This window comes from Xiphophorus hellerii, chromosome 4, assembly GCF_003331165.1.
Source record: "Xiphophorus hellerii strain 12219 chromosome 4, Xiphophorus_hellerii-4.1, whole genome shotgun sequence".
NCBI classification, from domain to species: Eukaryota; Metazoa; Chordata; class Actinopteri; order Cyprinodontiformes; family Poeciliidae; genus Xiphophorus; species Xiphophorus hellerii.
In genome coordinates this window covers 16,267,265-16,284,881 of record NC_045675.1, presented here as the reverse complement: position 1 = coordinate 16,284,881, position 17,617 = coordinate 16,267,265, and positions in this window count along the sequence as shown.

Here is a 17,617-nt window from a genome sequence, read left to right as displayed (position 1 = left end):
ACAAGGTAAGATGGCCACAATTAGAGGACAAAATTGAGCAGTGGATTACTGAACAGTGAACAGCAGGTAGAAGCGTCTCTACAGTCTCCATTCGACTTAAGGCAACAGCGATGGCATGTGATATGGAGATCAACGACTTTCAAGGAGGTCCTTCTTGGTGCTTCCGTTTTATGAAAAGGCGTCATCTCTCCATCTGCACAAGAACTACCACTTCGCAGCAACTGCCAAAGGATTACGAAGAAAAGATGGCCATCTTCTGCACTTACTGCAAGGAGAAGATCATCGGAAAGAAGATCCAGCCAGACCACATCACAAACATGGATGAGGTCCCTCTCACCTTTGACATCCCCATGAACCATACCGTAGAAAAAACAGGGACGTCTACTGTATCTATACACACCACAGGGAATGAGAAATCATCCTTCACTGTAGCTCTCGGTTGCCAGGCTAATGGCCAGAAACTACCACCCATGGTCATTTTTAAGAGGAAGACTTTGTCAAAAGAAACGTTTCCTGTTGGGATCATTGTCAAGGTCAACCCTGGCTGGATGGACGAGGAGAAAATGAGCGACTGGCTGAGAGAAGTTTACGTCAGGCGACCGGATGGCTTTTTCCACACGTCTCCGGCCTTATTGATCTACGACTCCATGTGCGCTCATCTCACTGAAACTGTCAAAAACCAAGTGAAGAAAACCAATTCGGAGCTTGCCATCATTCCTGGAGGATTAACCAAAGAGCTCCAACCGCTAGATGTTGGTGTCAACAGGGCGTTCAAGGCTAAAATGCAAGCCGCATGGGAGCAATGGATGACAGAAGGTGAACACACATTTACCAAGACAAATGGGGAACGCCGGGCTAGTTACGCCACTATCTGCCAATGGATCGTTGATGCCTGGGCTAAGGTATCGGTCTCGTCCGAGCTTTCACAATTGCCAGAATCATCAATGAACAGCCAAGCAACAGCAATGAGACTGAATCGGATGATGATGAGAGGGATCCGGGCTTGCTTGATGCCGTTATCGCCCAACTGTTAAATTCTGACACCGAAGACGAGGAATTTGATGGATTTGTAGATGAATGATTGAAAAAGTGAGTGTACTTTTTTGTGTAATATTGACAGTTATTGTTATTGAATAAAGTCTGACCTATCCGACTACCGTATTTTGTTTCGCTTTATGCGCCTTATAATCCGGCGCGTCTGATATATGGAAATAGATCCGTTCACTGATACTGCGTCTTATAATCCGGTGCGTCTTATAGTCCGAAAAATACGGTACTTATGAGCCATTCAGACGTTTGGCTAGTTATTATTCTGCAGATTGTGTTTAAGCTCAGAGAACCGATGGTGAAAAGTTCTTCTTCAGAGTTTTCTGGCAGAGCATCAATTACAGCAAGTCGCCCGTTTGCTAAAGCAGCAAAGCCGACCCAGATCATCACACTACCTCCATAACTAGGAGGAAGTGCGTGTGAACCAGGGTTATAATAGTTTTTTGGTTTTATTTCGTTTGTCGAATTCAGTTAGCTTTAATTAGTTTTTAGAGTGTTTGCTAGATTTTATTAGTCAAATATTGTTTAGTTTTTAGTTAGTTTCATAAACCCACAATATACTTCAAGTCAGTTGTAGGTTTTCCGCATTAATTGCAGGTTTATTTATTTCAGTTAAGTTTGGTTAGTTAGTTAGTTTTAGTTAACTATAATAACCCTGGTGTCAACGTCAGTATGACATTCTGTTGCTCTAAATGCTTGTGCGAATTTTAAACTGGATGTAACAGGAAGCACAATTTCTAAGAAGCCTCACTATTTTCTTATTTTACTATTTTTTGGCCTTGCAATTTTCCCATTGTTGCCATTTTTACCCTGTCTCTCTTTTTTATTGTTGAATCATGAACTCTGACCTTAATGAGTCTTGCAAAGCGTTAGAGATTGTTCTGGATGAATTGTTGATAAACACCTGGAGTAATTTTGGTTAGCCCGACAGTCCTGGGATGGAAATGAAACTCAGCTTTCCAAAAGATGTGCACAGCATTATCGTCTTTTTTTCTTTGTTGGAATTTTAAAAAGGTTTAATAATCTGAAGCATTTGAGAAAAACATAGAAAAACAAGAAAACAGAAGAAAGGCGCACAAAACTTTTTCACTGAACTTTGAATCACAAGAAGCTGAAATAAAATCCACACAGCCAGTGTTGTACTAGTTAACTTAATGTGAGAACAAGTAAGTAAAATTAAAGAAATGCAATGGAAATTATTATTGTAACCATAAAAGCTTTTTCTTTTGCAAAATAAAAGTTTTCTTTTAATTGAGAATTACAAATCGAGTGACTAAAACCACTAAAGTTTTTAAACGGTACCGTATACTGAGTTAGATTTAAATTGGAGCACTTTTACCTATCCACAATGCAGATTACTCTGCCATCACAGATCCTAAATACATTGGCTGAGTCACTATTAGCAGTGGTGCCTTGCCTTCAAAAGGCGTTCGAATGTATAAAACTTACTTAATTGTGACCTCAATGGATTCTCTAACAACCAAAACTGGAAGATTTCTTTGCCAGATTTGAGCGCTGGACTTTCTGTTATTGGTTTAAAATGGTTTAATTCTCCAGCAAACCTTACAAAGCCTTTAAACTCTTTTGTTTAAAACTACTAAAGCTTCTAACATTTAAAAGCCAATTGCTGTTTTGTTTTTCACGTCTCATAACTTGGGCTTAATATGTCTATTTCTGAAATTCGAGCCAAATACTAAAGTTAAGGAAAGAAGAGAAAGAGAGAGAGAGAGAGAAAAATGCACCTTATGTAATTTTTTTTCTGTTGTAATGTAAGCCAGATGTGACTGGGACCGTGGAAACAGGTGATGATAGCATTACACTGGAATTGCAAACAGATGGAGAGAAGCTTGAACCTATTCTTATGTCAATGATGGGGTCATAAATAAAGATTTTTTCCCCCCTTGAGATGAAATAAATTCTCTTTAATTAAAACTACAGCAACTTTACATTTTGTGTAAAAAGAAAATCATCCAAACACGTTCTGAGTAACTTTGGACTCGGAAAACGTTTGGAGGGTTTTTGTTGCGTTTATGATGTAATTTCAGGGTGGTTATCACTGATTGCTGATTCCAAAGTTTTATTCAGCCGTTTCAGCAAAGTGTGTTGCTGAATTTGACGGTGAAGCTTCTCCCCTAATTCTCCACGCCTCAGTGGAAGTGGAGGATGCAGGTCTGCTTCACATCAGGTGAATTTATGGCTGCATGGGAGAGGAATGTCTCCAGTAATCAGTCCTGATGAAGCAAATGCTGAAGACGTCCTGGGAGACGTGTACACTGTACATGTTGGCCCGCTCCGAGTGATGGAGAGGACGATGTGCAGGCCCGCACCGAGAGGCCGCTGACCCCCATGAGAGACGGCCCTGTAGAGAGCATTTATACCTGCTAGCACTGATACAAGAAGGAACCCACATCTACCAAAAAAACTAGCCTCTCCCCAATCCTACAGATATGACCACCCCTTGAAAAATCTGAAAATCCAGACAAGTTGGGAGTTTTTCAAGAGTTGAAGTGTCCACACTCAAAACTGATCATTAAGGGGGCAGTGTTATGTGTTTTCCAGCCACATTGTGTCATTTTGTAGCACAATCGAGAAATTATGTTAACTTCACCTGTGAAAATGATATCAAATATGACCTAAAAGAAATTTTACTTCCTTATTTAACATCTTAAAATTGGGCCTTTGTCTCTTTAATAAACTCCTCTTGTACAACTCCTGCTCTTTCTGAAACTTTGCCTTCAGGAAATAATCGCAGCGTCGCTCTTCTATTAACCCTTTAACAACGATTTCACCAGCGTTCCACTGAGAAGCAGCTCAGCAGATGTGCAGCTCCACCAGGTGTTTGCTAATTGCTGCTGGCTAGTCTGGAGGATCTGATTCAGGGAGAGCTGCTATGTGAGGCTGAAACTCTGGAGCTTGGAAACTGCAGCTCAAAGGAGGAGCTGCGCCTCGAAGGCGGAGCTAGGTCCATCCAGGCATTTTGTACAACTGAATGGTTGCTGTGGGAGACTAAAACATTAGCTAAATATGCATGAAAGAATCAAAGTAACTCTCCAGATATGTTCCTGATGAGGAAATAACATCATATGATATAAAGCTCAAAGAAGTCAATTTAACATAATGCTGCCCCTTTAAACTCATCTGAATACAACAAGCGATTAGAATAAAAAGTTACCTAAATCCTGTTTCTTATAACTGAGAATAAAAGTGTTCAGTCAGGCCCAAAAGAAATTGAAAACTAGATTTCTTTCTGTTAATATAGCAAACGTGCAAAAATGATTTTTAAGTTTTGGTTCTACGGTGAATAACATCAGATTTCTTCAAAAGAAAATCAAAACTACTTTATTTGCCAGATTTTTTATTTAATTTTCTTGGCCTGCAAGCACTTTTTGACTCGACAATTTTGAATACGTGACAAAAAGTTTGGACACCCTCAGGTCACACTCCGTCTCCTTTCTAAAGTTTCCATTACAGCATTGCCTCTAAAAATACACCAAACAGACCTAACATTAAGAAACATCTGTTTGGAAAAACAATTAAAAAGCAGGGAAAGGAAAGCACATTGATTCAAAACTAAAATAGAAAGTTAAGGTCCTGATTCACTAAAACGTTGCATAACTTTTACACCCAGAAAACTAAAGCAAATCGGAGATTTAGATTAAAAACTGCATTTCTGACAAGAGAGGCTCTCCTTCTGCTGATATTGTTTTTGTTTTTCTTCTATTTTTGGCAAAGAAAAGTGTGCAATTGGATCAATACTTCTCTGATTGTTTTATAGAGGTTTTGGTTTTAAAACCACTGCCACTGTAAACTGTGTGGAAATCTGAAATGGATATTTTAAAAATCTCTGCAGGAGAGTGAAAACGAGAGGAGCCCTGGTTTTGGTTACATCCGACCGTCTGAAAACATAATTCACCACATTTCTGTGGCTGTAAAGTCGTGAAACTTAATTAGCATACTTCTTATTCAATATGCAAGATGTAATCCCTGGAAAAATAATCCCTGGAGCTGCTTCACATCTTATCATTAGCTGCAATAGTAAAGGGCTATTTCAGTTTTTTTTTGTTTTTTTAAACTTTGGGCTGAATTGGATCATCTGCAGCTCAAAATCACATATATTTCAACTGGCTAACATCCAGCAAAATAATGCTGCACTCAGCACAGATTGCTTAGTGCATATTTAAAGACTTTGTTTCGATTTCTGATTTTAATGCTCCAAATACAGTCAGTTTGTCATTTCAGAAATCTCTACATGGGGAAAAAATGGGCATCGTTTTCTCCAAAATACAAAAAAATGTCAGTCTACCTAATTATAAATTTTTATTCGGACAAGCCTTGCTGGGCTAGTCAGAGAAGTTGTACATACTATTTTTGCTGAATTTCCCGGTGAATCAGGATAAATTTTTTTTTCCATTTTATATCTTAGAAATACATATTTAGTTTAGCAGCAGTGGATATTTAGTTGAATAGTTCACACATGAACAAACGGGGAATAAGAACCATATTTATACTTTTACAGAGCGTTGAGGAACAAAACGATTTAGGAAATTTTGAGGAGTTTTTATTGCACTCCAAAATATTTTCATGTCTTTCATTTCTACAAGACCGTCAGCAGCTAATGTTCAACTGCAGTAAAAAGATCAATAATAGCTGGTTAAATCCTCTCTGCCATTTTCCAGGCTATCCCCAGAGTCACCACAAGAGAGCACAGCTGGCTGATTCTCCCACTCGCTGCCGAACCTCCCCTGCGTCACACACAGGTGTAAAACCCAAAGCCTTCTCCACAGATTCATGCTGTCACGGCTTCTACCAGCCGCCCCAAATGGGGTCTCACGTTTTGCCATTTGGGAAAGTGGACTTTAATGGACTCATGGGAGCCTGACACCTCATCCCGGCTTGGTGCCACATGACAGTGTGACAAATACTGAGCTCTTAAATCATTAAATTACTGTGTAAAATGATTTATTGTCCCCTGTAGTGGACAGCGCTATCCAGAGAGCGTTAAAGATGCTCTGTGTTTTCGATTTCACACGTCCTGTAATGTGTTTATGCAGCTGGATAGTTTTATTGGAGCAATTGAATTAAGCCGTGATAAGTGATTTGAAGTGCCCTGCTCAAGGGTACACTAGAAATGCAGCACCTGCCAGTGCTGCATGCTCTGTGGGAGTTTGCTCTGAGAAACATTATATGTGTGTGGCAAGTAAATTATTTTACCAAAACATAATCTAGCCTCTGAGATTTCTATTTCTGTTTCCTGAATTAATTTTAGTTGAAAGTTTCTGGGAGTTTTTTTTCTTTCTTCCCAGACCCAACAAGGGCTGCAACACAAAATCCTGAGTCGTTGGTCGTCCTGATGCTGTAGATTAAGAGCTACGATGTTCAAAAGCAAGGCTTAGCTGCAGACCACTGAGGAGGATCAGCTCATTTCCTTTAGCGCAGTATGCAGAGAGTAGAGCTTGTCTCAGAAGATCAATGTCTCCTCCTTTGTTGCATCAGTCATGCAGCGTCTTTTCTACACAATAGCGCCGTGGAGGTTGGTGGGCTGGTGACTGGAGAGGACCGAGGACCACCTGACGGCCCGCTGGTGCTTGGGAACGCGCACACAAACTGCTGATTGTGTCTTTATCTGTCCTCTGACAGCAGGTTTGTTTGAAAGTTTCTTTACATCTCCTCCCCTCTCTATGGAGCAAGTTAACATGCTTTATTCCACTTTGACACACAAAACCACAATCACGGTAATGTGTAACAGGCTGTAGTTTGTCACACCTCTCTGGTTCCTGCTCAGAGCATTATTTGAAACGTCTCCCTCGGTGCTGTTTGAAACATTCAATCTGTTAGCCACCATTAATTTGCAGATTTATTAAATCTACTTACTCTTTGGTTTGTAGGTCTTTCTGGTGTAATATTTTTATACTCTTTAATGCTCATAATTCGCTGTGACTTTAAAAAGTATTTGCTTCAGTTTATGCTTTTTTTTTTGCCACTTAAATGTGTCAGATAGTCACATTTTAAATGATAATTCTGTCTATTAAGGGAGAAAAAAGCAATTAAACCAACCTGGCTCTTTACTCAAAGAAAATTAAGTTGTATTTAGTAAGAATTTATTCAAACAAACAAAGAAGGAAAGAAAAATGGAAAAGAAAGCAACAATGTCAACATTACATGCTTGACAGAGAGTAGGATAAGCAAATTCTTACCTTCTTTACTTTCCTTTTTTAAGTAACTACCAACTAACTACAAATTACCTGTTGATTTCAGTATCCTGTCTCTTGAACAAACAACTAAATCCCCTTAAGAAAATTAATTATGCACTTACTATGCTTCCTTGAACAGGCGAGGATAGATCTATTGGCTAAACAAAACATGTTCATTACATTTTTTTTGTACAAAATCATTCTTAGATAATCAGTTCTGCCTATTTTGTTGTAGGGCATCTTCTCACTTTAAATCCCAAAAAGCTGCTGTTGGCCACGCCCCCAACTCAATGTTTACACTCGCACATAAAAATGGCTGCAAACAGATGCGCAATTATACAACCGTACATGTTTGAAAAGCATTAGTAGAGCCTCCTGCAGCAGGTGGTTTCTGGAAGGTAATTTAGCAACAAAACGCTTGTCTTTTCCAGGAGACATTGTACAGTGCATACAGCATTAAAAACTAGCTAAGCAAATGTCCTGGAGTTCCACAAGGGTTGCTAGGTAACGGTGCAATGCCCATGGAATGTGCCTTAACAATCAGGAGGTTTTTGAAACAGCTAATTTTCAAGACACCAAAAAACATTAAGTTATTGCCAAAAAAGAGCTGGGTGGTGCTTTTAGAAGCAGTACAGGTCAAACTGGAAGAACACAAATTTAACATAACAGGTACAGAGTTTCCCCCAGAGAACTTGCTAAGCCCGGTGCTCAGGGCGCTACGGCAGTCATGCAGCCACCCACCATGTTTTTGAGTTAAAAAAAGGTTTAAGGTTGACAGCAAATTTTTAAATATTATTTGATAGTTATGCATTTTTGGACTAGAAGATTAATACCTACAGGCTGCAAACGCTTAAGTCTTAAAAAAAGGCAGTCATTAAAAAAACAACAACTAATAAATTAACAATGCTAAGCCTGGTGAGGGCACAAGTAAAGCCTGGTGACCTGCCAGGCTTATAATACACTGAGCGAAACCCTGAGGTATGATGTGTTGCTATTTCAGATACCTGGCTTAACCCACTTCGTGTTGTCAAACAGGTCCCACATGTTGCATTAACTCTAAGTCGTTTGATAATCTGAAACATTTAAGTATGGAAAAAAAAAAATCAAAAACCGATTAAAAACTATTTTCCCGGGGCGTGCTGTGGTGGCAGGGGTTAGCACGCCCCACGTTTGGAGGCCTTGGTCCGCGACGCGGCCGTCGCGGGTTCGACTCCCGGTCCCAACGACCTTTGCCTCATGTCCTCGCCCTCTTTCCTGTCTGCCTACTGTTGCAAAAAATACAAGCCACTAGCGCCGCAAAAACTCTTTGGAGAAAAAAATGGAAAAAAAAACCAAAACTATTTTCCCAGCACTCTGCGTCAGATAAACGTATTGATTTGTTTACTCTGGATATATTCATAACTCCCTCTATCTCTGCAGTCAAGTCATTTGAAATTTTTATTGCCACACAACTTTTCTGTTTCTCTTGTTTTTGTTTAATTGCGTCTGTTCAACAGACCTTTAGACCGACTCGCAAACTGAACTAATGTAATGAGTTTCTGTATCAGTTCATTGTGTAAGATTCCCAGCTTGCCACGTTTATGCAGCTGTGGCGATACAACAAAATAAAGAGTTGTCTCTGAAGAAGTAAGCAGGGAGCGAATAGAGAGCAGACCTCAATGTGGAATTACTCCCTCTCATTAAAACGAGGTTGCTAAGACAAGATAGAAAACAAAATAAACAACTGTGAGTCGCACCATTCTTCATCCAGAGGAAGAATGTGGGGGCCGCCGGGATCCAGGGGCTTGTTTGTGATGACACTTCTGCTCTATTTTCTCTGCTCTTCAGGCTTGACAAAATCCAGCATCAGTGGAGTTCCCTCTTCCTCCCTGAGACACACACACTCTCAAAAACACACAGTCGGGCCATTTGTTTTGTTAAGTACTTGCTAAATGCAACAAGCTGATTATCAGGAAAAGAGCCGTCTCTGGTTTCTGCAAAGCCAGAGTGTTTAAAAAGGGGAAACTTCAGCTTGAACTGTTTCAAGGGCTGCAACAGATTAGTAGCAGCTCATTGCTTTTAACGAGCTAAACAGCAAGTCCCAAAACAGTCGATCTGTGTGTTATCGATATGGACTTTAAATTAATACGGGACGAGTCAAAGAAATCTTATTCTTATTTAACGCTTCTTCAATATTAAAGGGATAATTCAAACGTTGTGCTGTAAACGGGTTAAAACCTGTTAATAATTTGCCAGAAGCAGATAATTCTCATCTTCTTCCTTTTGAATAAATCCGGATTAGATCGCTGAAGCTAACGGCTAATCAGAGAGGAGACAATTTCAACGTCAACTTCTATTAACTTAGAAACATCCGGTCTGAAAAATGTCTGGTAATTTTTGTTTATGCTCTTAAACGAACCGTTAAAAACCTGTTATCACCTTTGCATTGGATGGTTATTTACAGAGGAGGTGATTGCGCTAGAATCTTAGCATTTCCTATCACATTTTGGGGTAAACGGCAAAAATTAATTTTTACACAGCTTTACTTCTCTGTCAACTGGAAATGTTTTACATGCTTTGCTGTTAGTACATGTTTACAGAGATATTCAAATGACATTTTGAATATTATTTTGAAACAAGAACAAGTCAAGTCTCAAATCTCTAATGACTGAACAAATGACCATTTTCTCACTGGATTCATGCTGTCTAATCTGCCTGAAACACAGAAATGATGCAAAATATGATTCTGGTGGCTGAGTACTTCACCAAAGGCATTTTTTGTATAATATTTCCACTGAAGTCAAATTTTAATTTCCAATTCTTCTCCATAAGCGACATTCCTTTCACAGCAGGTGGGAAATTCCCATTTGATACTCCAGAGTTGCTTCTATTGCCAAGCATGTTTAAAGACATTAGTAGTGCAGGAGAGTCCAGAGACCCAAACAGAACCCCCTCCTTCTGTTTTCAAACTGCATTTATTCAGAATTGCAAGCGTTGCTCTTTCTCCAGGTCTCCAAAGGACTGGTTTTACACTGTCTGCACGCATTACTGCCATAGTCTGCTGAAGGCTGATCCTGTCACCCACATTTTTCCTGCAGCCGGGCCACCCAGCCTGGATCTGCCTCCAACATGTCATCCCTCTGTGTGGTCCTAAACAAAACAGAAACAGGGAAACGGAGGAAAGCGTACCGATGCCAGCCGAGAGGGAAAGAAAGAGATGTTTCAAAATATGACAATGTCATCTCTGGGAATGGAGCTCAGAGGAGAGAAAAGGCAGACAAAAAAGTGTTTGAATAGAAGCTGAGTGTCTGTTTTATGACGCTGCAAGGTGTTTTATTATGCCTCTCTGTTCTCACTGCACAATAAATGCTATAGATTACACTTTCCTTGTGCATTTTGAACAGATTCAACCATTATTGTTCCTCTCTTTTGGTTTAGCAGAGCTTTGAATAAACGAGATGATGAAGACAATCATGTACTGCCGAGATAAATCCCCCAATTTTGCTTTTAAACAAAACAAGAGAAACAGAAAAGTTATGTGGCAATAAAAATTTCAAATGACTTGTTGCTAAATGCCAAAAACAGCAACCAGTTGCTTAGGCATTTGTTATTAATCCTGACTTTACTGGGATCCAGAGTCTCAGAATAACTATGAATCATCTAAAGGTTTACAGTGAAGCCATAAAACTTCTATCCAAGAATAAATAGAATATGTTACAACAGATTTATGATCATTGATTGCCTCAAAAAACCGAAGTTTTTGCCGGGATCCAACGTATGTTCTGCTCTTTATAGATGTCTCGGCTTGATTTAGGACTTAGTTGATGGATATTAAATAACCTGCTCATGTGGAATCTGAGAGATAAAGATCTGGAGGTCACATGGTAGGTATCCGATGTCCTCAGCATGTTTTGCGTTAGGGAAGTGCGTTGGGTGGCTCAGCCAGTCCGCCTCCGTGATTTACGCAACACTACATGAAATAATGGAAAGTGGTGGAAATAAATGATCTGCAGGGCATGTTGATTGTTTGGCTCTGCATCTGAGCTGCAGCGTTGTGATGAAAAGCTGTTCTCTCATTACCACAGCTGAGGTACGCTCGGCCTGTGGGGACGGCTGCCCACACAACAACACAAACTATCAGCAGTCAGAGGAATACTGCAATCATAAACGCATTTGGCGCAACCTTCATATGTGTGGCGACGGCGCTGTTATACAGTGAGAAGTACTCAGCAGACTTGGATGTTTTACCCTTCTTGTTGCTTTATAAATCAATCACGATGAATAAAATTTAGCTTTTTTTTATAAGAAAAACTACAAACTAACTAATACAAAATGCTGACAAATTAATATAAATATGAATCCTCTTTAAAGCTGCAGTATGTAACTCTTATAAAAAAAAAGTGTTTTTTACATATTTGGTAAAACTGTCACCATGTCATGACAGTATAACATGAGACAGATAATCTGTGAAAATATCAATCTCCTCCACCTCCTTCCTGTGCTGCTATTGCTGTCTGAAGGAACACAGCGCTCCCGACCAAAAACAACCAATCAGAGCTAAGGGGAGGGTCTTTGTGCTGTCAATCAACATTGTGAATGTGCTGCTAAATGTTTTAATGGCAGAGAAATCTGTGGCCATGCTAACTAGCTTGAGAATTCTTGACAGGCTCTACTGACGGGGAGAAGCAGATGGGCATGATTGACAGCACAAAGACCCGCCTCCTGACTCTGATTGGTTGTTTCTAGTTAGGCGTGGGAGACGGCAAAAGAGCTTGAATTTTTCACAGATTCTCTGTCTCATATTATACTTTCAAGGCATAGAGACAATTTCAACAAATATGTTAAAAAATATTTTCTAAAAGTTACATACTGCAGCTTTAAGTCTGTATTTAGTCAATGGTCTCAAACTGGCACATGTGGACTCTACAGTTTACTTTAATCTTCCTTGAAAAACTCTTCAAGCTCTGTCAGGTTACATGGAGATTGGCTGTGAAGTGTCCTTTTCAAGCCCTGCCACAAATTCTCTATCAGATTGAGGTTTGAGCTTTGACTGGACCACTCCAGAACACACAACGTCTTGTCATTTATATGTCAAGAAGCTGGCTGGACCTCTGTTAAATTAGGTCAGTCACTTATTTTGAGATAAATACTTTTTTTAAATTGCCCTTTTTTGTAGAAATCTGTTTTGACTTTCACATTAAAGAGATTTTTTTTTGTAAATTTCTATTAAAAAAAAATAATAAAAAAATTTGTTAATGCGTTAAAGAAATAAAAAGGGTAAAACATCCAAGTGTGTGAATACTTTTACAAGAAATTTACAGGTCTCTCATGCAAATAAGATCTTCGATCTCAATAAGGCAACCTGTATAAACAAAGGTCAAGAAGATATGTGTGTGTTTGACTCATCTTGTTCAAAAGGTCAGAGGAGGAAACAGAAAAGGTCACAGCTTGAGCAACACACATAGATAACACTGACATTATGACACATTATGATGAGCTGAAAAGTCCAGATCTGGAGAATATTGGTGTCATTTTCCTACCAACATAACTTACTGCACCACTTTGCTTAAAGAGAAAAGTTTCATTATGCAACTAAATGGCAACTCAGATTTCCTCCCATCTCTGAACTCTGAATTTATTTTTCCAGCAAATATAAAAAGTGTCAAAATGCATTTAATTGTACTAAAATACACTATGCACAATATTTGATTACATACATCATATCGACTTTTGGAGTATTGTATTTTAATAAAGTGTAGATTATCATTTAGAGCAACTCACCTAAAGAGTCTTTTTCTGTACCTTAGTGAAGTTTCTCAATGTGCTTTCAATAAAGATTTGCAACCAGTGAACAACAATTTCCAGTTAAACATTACAAAAATCTGACTGCTTTAATGGAAAGTATGATGAATGACAGGACAGCTCTACTTGAGCATTTAAGGTTGAATTGGGAAGCCAGTTATATATTTTTTTAAAATCTTCAATAAAACTTAAGGATATTTAAGAAATGTTACATATTAGGGGGGAAAAAAAGGAAAACATGGTTGGGAAAAACTCAATTCTAATTGGGAAAATGGTTTTGTGAAAAAGATCGGTTGTAGTTTGTTCTCTTTGTAAACTTTTGTTTGTATTTTATTTATTTAAGGTATTAACTTTTGGATAATTATTCCCTCTGGTTTTGAAAGCTGTGCAGCTGGAAGGATTTTTGCTCTGATTTTTTATTTTTTGACAGTTGTTATGATGCAGAACCGTGGCAACAAGGTATTGTTTTTACAACTGAGAGCAGCTGATCAGCATCTAAAAAGATCAAATAATAGCTGACCTCTGACCCCGATTCCCAGAGGAGTTGAGATGGAGGCCTCATGGACCAGAGAGCAGAGAGAAGGGAGTTCAAACAGTCTTTTCCATCGATCATGGTGGTCAAGGATCAAATCCCAAACTCTAATGTCTCTCCACTTAACTTTATAACCGTTCAGAGATTTAAAGAGGAGTAGCAAAAACAAATGGAGTGGATTAGCAGTGTTTCCCCAACAACTGACGGTATCATTCAGTTGCTGTTACATGTTATTGTGGTCTCTGCTGCCCAGAAATTGAGGCGTTACCATGACAGCAACTGTCTTCAGTCAGAGGCCCCTTCGGATTTGTTGCAAGACTGACTGCTAACGGAGTTGATGGAGATTATTTTTTCATTAACATTTTTTCTCAAAGTTAAACTAGTTTTAAACTTTTTTTTACTGTTGCTTTGCATATCGAGATAGACGGGTTTAGGTGAGTAGTTGTTATCGTGTAGTTATTCCCTGATTTTTAAAAATCAGGACATTTCTGCCATACGTGAAATAAGATTTTTGTATTTTGAAGAAAGACTAGAAATTGTCTTGTTTGTGAAGTCATTACTAAAGGAACGCCAAATTAAATCTTCTTACGCATCACTTAAAATACATTAAATTAATAGGAACTCTTAGAAGTACTAGAGCAGCAGCTATTATTTTTGTTAAACTCACCGGAAATTTATTCAAACTAAGAATAAAAGAGGGGTTTGATTCCTATTCAGTCATGTTATACGACTAAAATGAAGGATTCATTAATTTTAAGAGTATTTGCACATCTTTACCAGAAGTATTATAACTTCAGGCTGTTGGACATGGTCCCCTTTTATAGCATAAATTTTCTTTACACTGTATTTTTCAGTTGCACTACAGCACTTTTATAATTTACCATATACTGGATAAACCCTAAGCCATGTGCTTTCGCCACAGAAGAGGAGACAGAGGTAGAGTCCAGCTTTCAAATGCCAAGAAACGGAACACGTTTAGTTTCCCAGAATAGGCAGGAAGTTTAAATTTAAAGAGACACCACTGCAGCATGATTTCTCTTGTAAAAATTAAAAGGACAATGTAAACCAGGTTTTAAAGTGTGATTTTTCCTTATGCTCAGTTTCCAGACACTTCAGGTTTTAAAAAAATCTGTTGCTGACAGTTTTTAATCCAACATTTTGCTCATTCTGCTCACTGAAATGAAAAGTTATACTTCTCAGAAGGTCTTGCTAATTGCAGCAGACAACGATTTAATTTCTTAGCTAAATTGAATGTGGTATTTTTGGAGCTGAATAAGTGCGTTTTTGGAGCAGAGGAGTTTGAGAAATCTGATAAGAAAAACACGTCAGCAAATTCAGCTTATTCCTGGCTTCAGCGTCTAAATGAAACACAACTGAGAGTATAAAAAAAAAAGAGGATTCATTCAGAATCGAAGACCTGAGTTCATTTTGAATTTATCTTTTTTTTTTGTTTGTTTTGAATTGTGACCCCCCCTGTCATCTCTATAATTTGCATTGTAACCTTTGTTTCTGATCCAAGCAAGAGGCGCTTAAAAAAAATACAACTCACCAACTCAGATTCAGCTGCACCACAAATGAGGACCGTTTGTCACAGACAATTACAGCTGCTTCATGACACAGAGAAACAGATTCAGTATGTCCAAGCCCAAAGTAATCCAGCATGTGGTGAACTCACACACACACACACAAAAGTAATGATGCACGAGGTGGTGAATGGATGTGAACAACAGCGCAGCATCAAGGCGCGATGGCCGAGCAGCTGAGCGACTTTAAACTGGCCTTCAGAGATCCCGCTAATGATCATTTAAGTGAACTCCCTATCCTGTCCCAAAACCTCTGGCCAATTTATCTTCAGCTGGTTTCACGCAGAGACACAAAAACATTCATTCATTCATTCATTCCCTCTTCTGCTCTCTCTGTAAATCAGAGCAGGACTTTCTATCAAAGCTTTCCTCCTCAAATTAAGTTCAGCATGTTATCGTTCTGCACAACAAACTACAAATCCCTGGCCGGAGCAGTGCTGTGTTTTTCATCGATTGTTGTGAAAACAGTTCCTCTGGTCAGCCTCTCTGCCCCCAGCCAGCATCCCCCCCCCCACTGTAAATCATGATAAAATGGCTTGCAGGTGTCAGGATTAAAGAATACTCTCAAAGGACTTTGGGCCACAGACGCAGCCGCAGCTGCTGCTCTCCTTTTGCCAGGTCCTTTATGGCAACAGTATTTGTTTTCTGTTTAGTGTGAAGGCCTTGTAGTACCAGTGCCGGGCCGGACCAAAGGTCGTCCTCTGGAGGGCTGAAACAAAAGTACGGGGAGTTTTGCCATAACTTTTCTAAAATTATGCACATAGTTTCAGTTTGTCAAAGGTTTCATAGCCATTAATTTACTTTAAAGGCGACGTATTGTGCAAAATTTACATTTCGCATGTTTTTTGTACTTTCATTTGGCTTCTAAAAACAGCACAAGTGCTTTAAAAAAAAACACAGAGACAACTTCTGGCAATAATATTTTATGAAAAATTAGCCGTTTCAAAAACCTCCAGAATGTAACAAATCAGCAGGCACTTCCCCGTTACCTAGCAACCCCAGCGAAACCCAGCCCTGTTACCTAGCAAAGCTTCTGGAAAAGACAAGTGTTTTGTGGTTGACTTATTATTCAGAAACCACTTCCTGCAGGAGGCTCTACTAATGCTTTTCAAGGATGTATGGTAGTATAATTGCACCCTAACTTGTTCAATGAAAAATTATAGGTAACACTTAAATCCACTTTCCTTATATACAACAGTATTTCATTGATACAAACAGAAAATTAAAAGCTGTATTTATGAATGGATGAATATTTAGTCACTCTTCTCTCTGTAGCAATTTATTTATTTATTTATTTTTTTAAATAAAATACACTTTCCCTATCTTTACGTTTTACCTGGGTTGAATTTTTTTTTTTCTTGGATTCAGTCAAACTGTTCATCAACATGGATTACATGGTTATAAAATTCTAATAAATATGTTTGTCTACGTTGCATGATGATTGATGATGGATCGGCGTTTGTAATCTGCCCAACAAATTATTCTTAAGTGCTCCACACTGTGTCCAATTCTTCGGTAGGTTAAAGCTCCAAACGGAAAATGGGAAAATTGCATCCACCAATCATTTGGTTTTAATTTGACTTCAGTACAATTCAAAACATGATGTCATTACTTTGATCTGTACATTTTCTGCAGTTTGCCAACAAACCTTCATGGTTTTTTTGCACAGGTATCACAACGAGATCAGAGGCCTCAGACAGAAAACTCCATCGCTGACGAGGAAACTTTAGGTTCAGATTAGAGTTTTCTGAATGCAGGGATGTATTACTGAGGCTACGTATCCAATCTGTCTCATAAAAACTTTGTTTTATGGATTTTTGTCTCAAGAAATGAGCAACTGACCAAATTATCAGTCATTTAATCTGTAAAAATTGCATCATCAGATGGACCAAAATATAAAGCTAGTGGAAATTTTGGTATTTTAAGGATGAAAATAATAATTATAACAAAGACAAAAGAAAATGTTTCCAAATTAGTTTTATTCAATAAAAAAAAAACTTGTGAAACTTTAACAAAAACTGCAGATATGTGTCTGTGTCTGGAGAATTTTTGATTAAAACATGTTTTCTAAAATCCTAAGAGTTAATTTTTTCAAAAAAGTTACTCTCCTATGTATAACTGTAACTAGTTGCTACTCAACTCTGTAGTGACCTATCAATAAAATTACTTTTATTTGAAGCACCTATTAGTTTTTTCAATATTATGTCTCTTAAACAAGGATGAGCAGATCTCTTTCTAGATTTTTCATTTAGTTATTGAAAGACATCTTCTGATAGAGATGTTTCCCACAGCAGTAAGTTTGACCTGTCAGGTGTAACTAATAACTTTAATGATGGTTCTGTCCCACTTCGGTGGCCCAGTAAGCCACGACAGGGAGCCAAATATGCACAATAGTGGAGGCCTGGGCCTGGCAGAGGAGCGACCACATGAAAAACAGCCAGCATTAATGTTCTGGCTGCTCGAAATGCTGTGAGAAACATCTT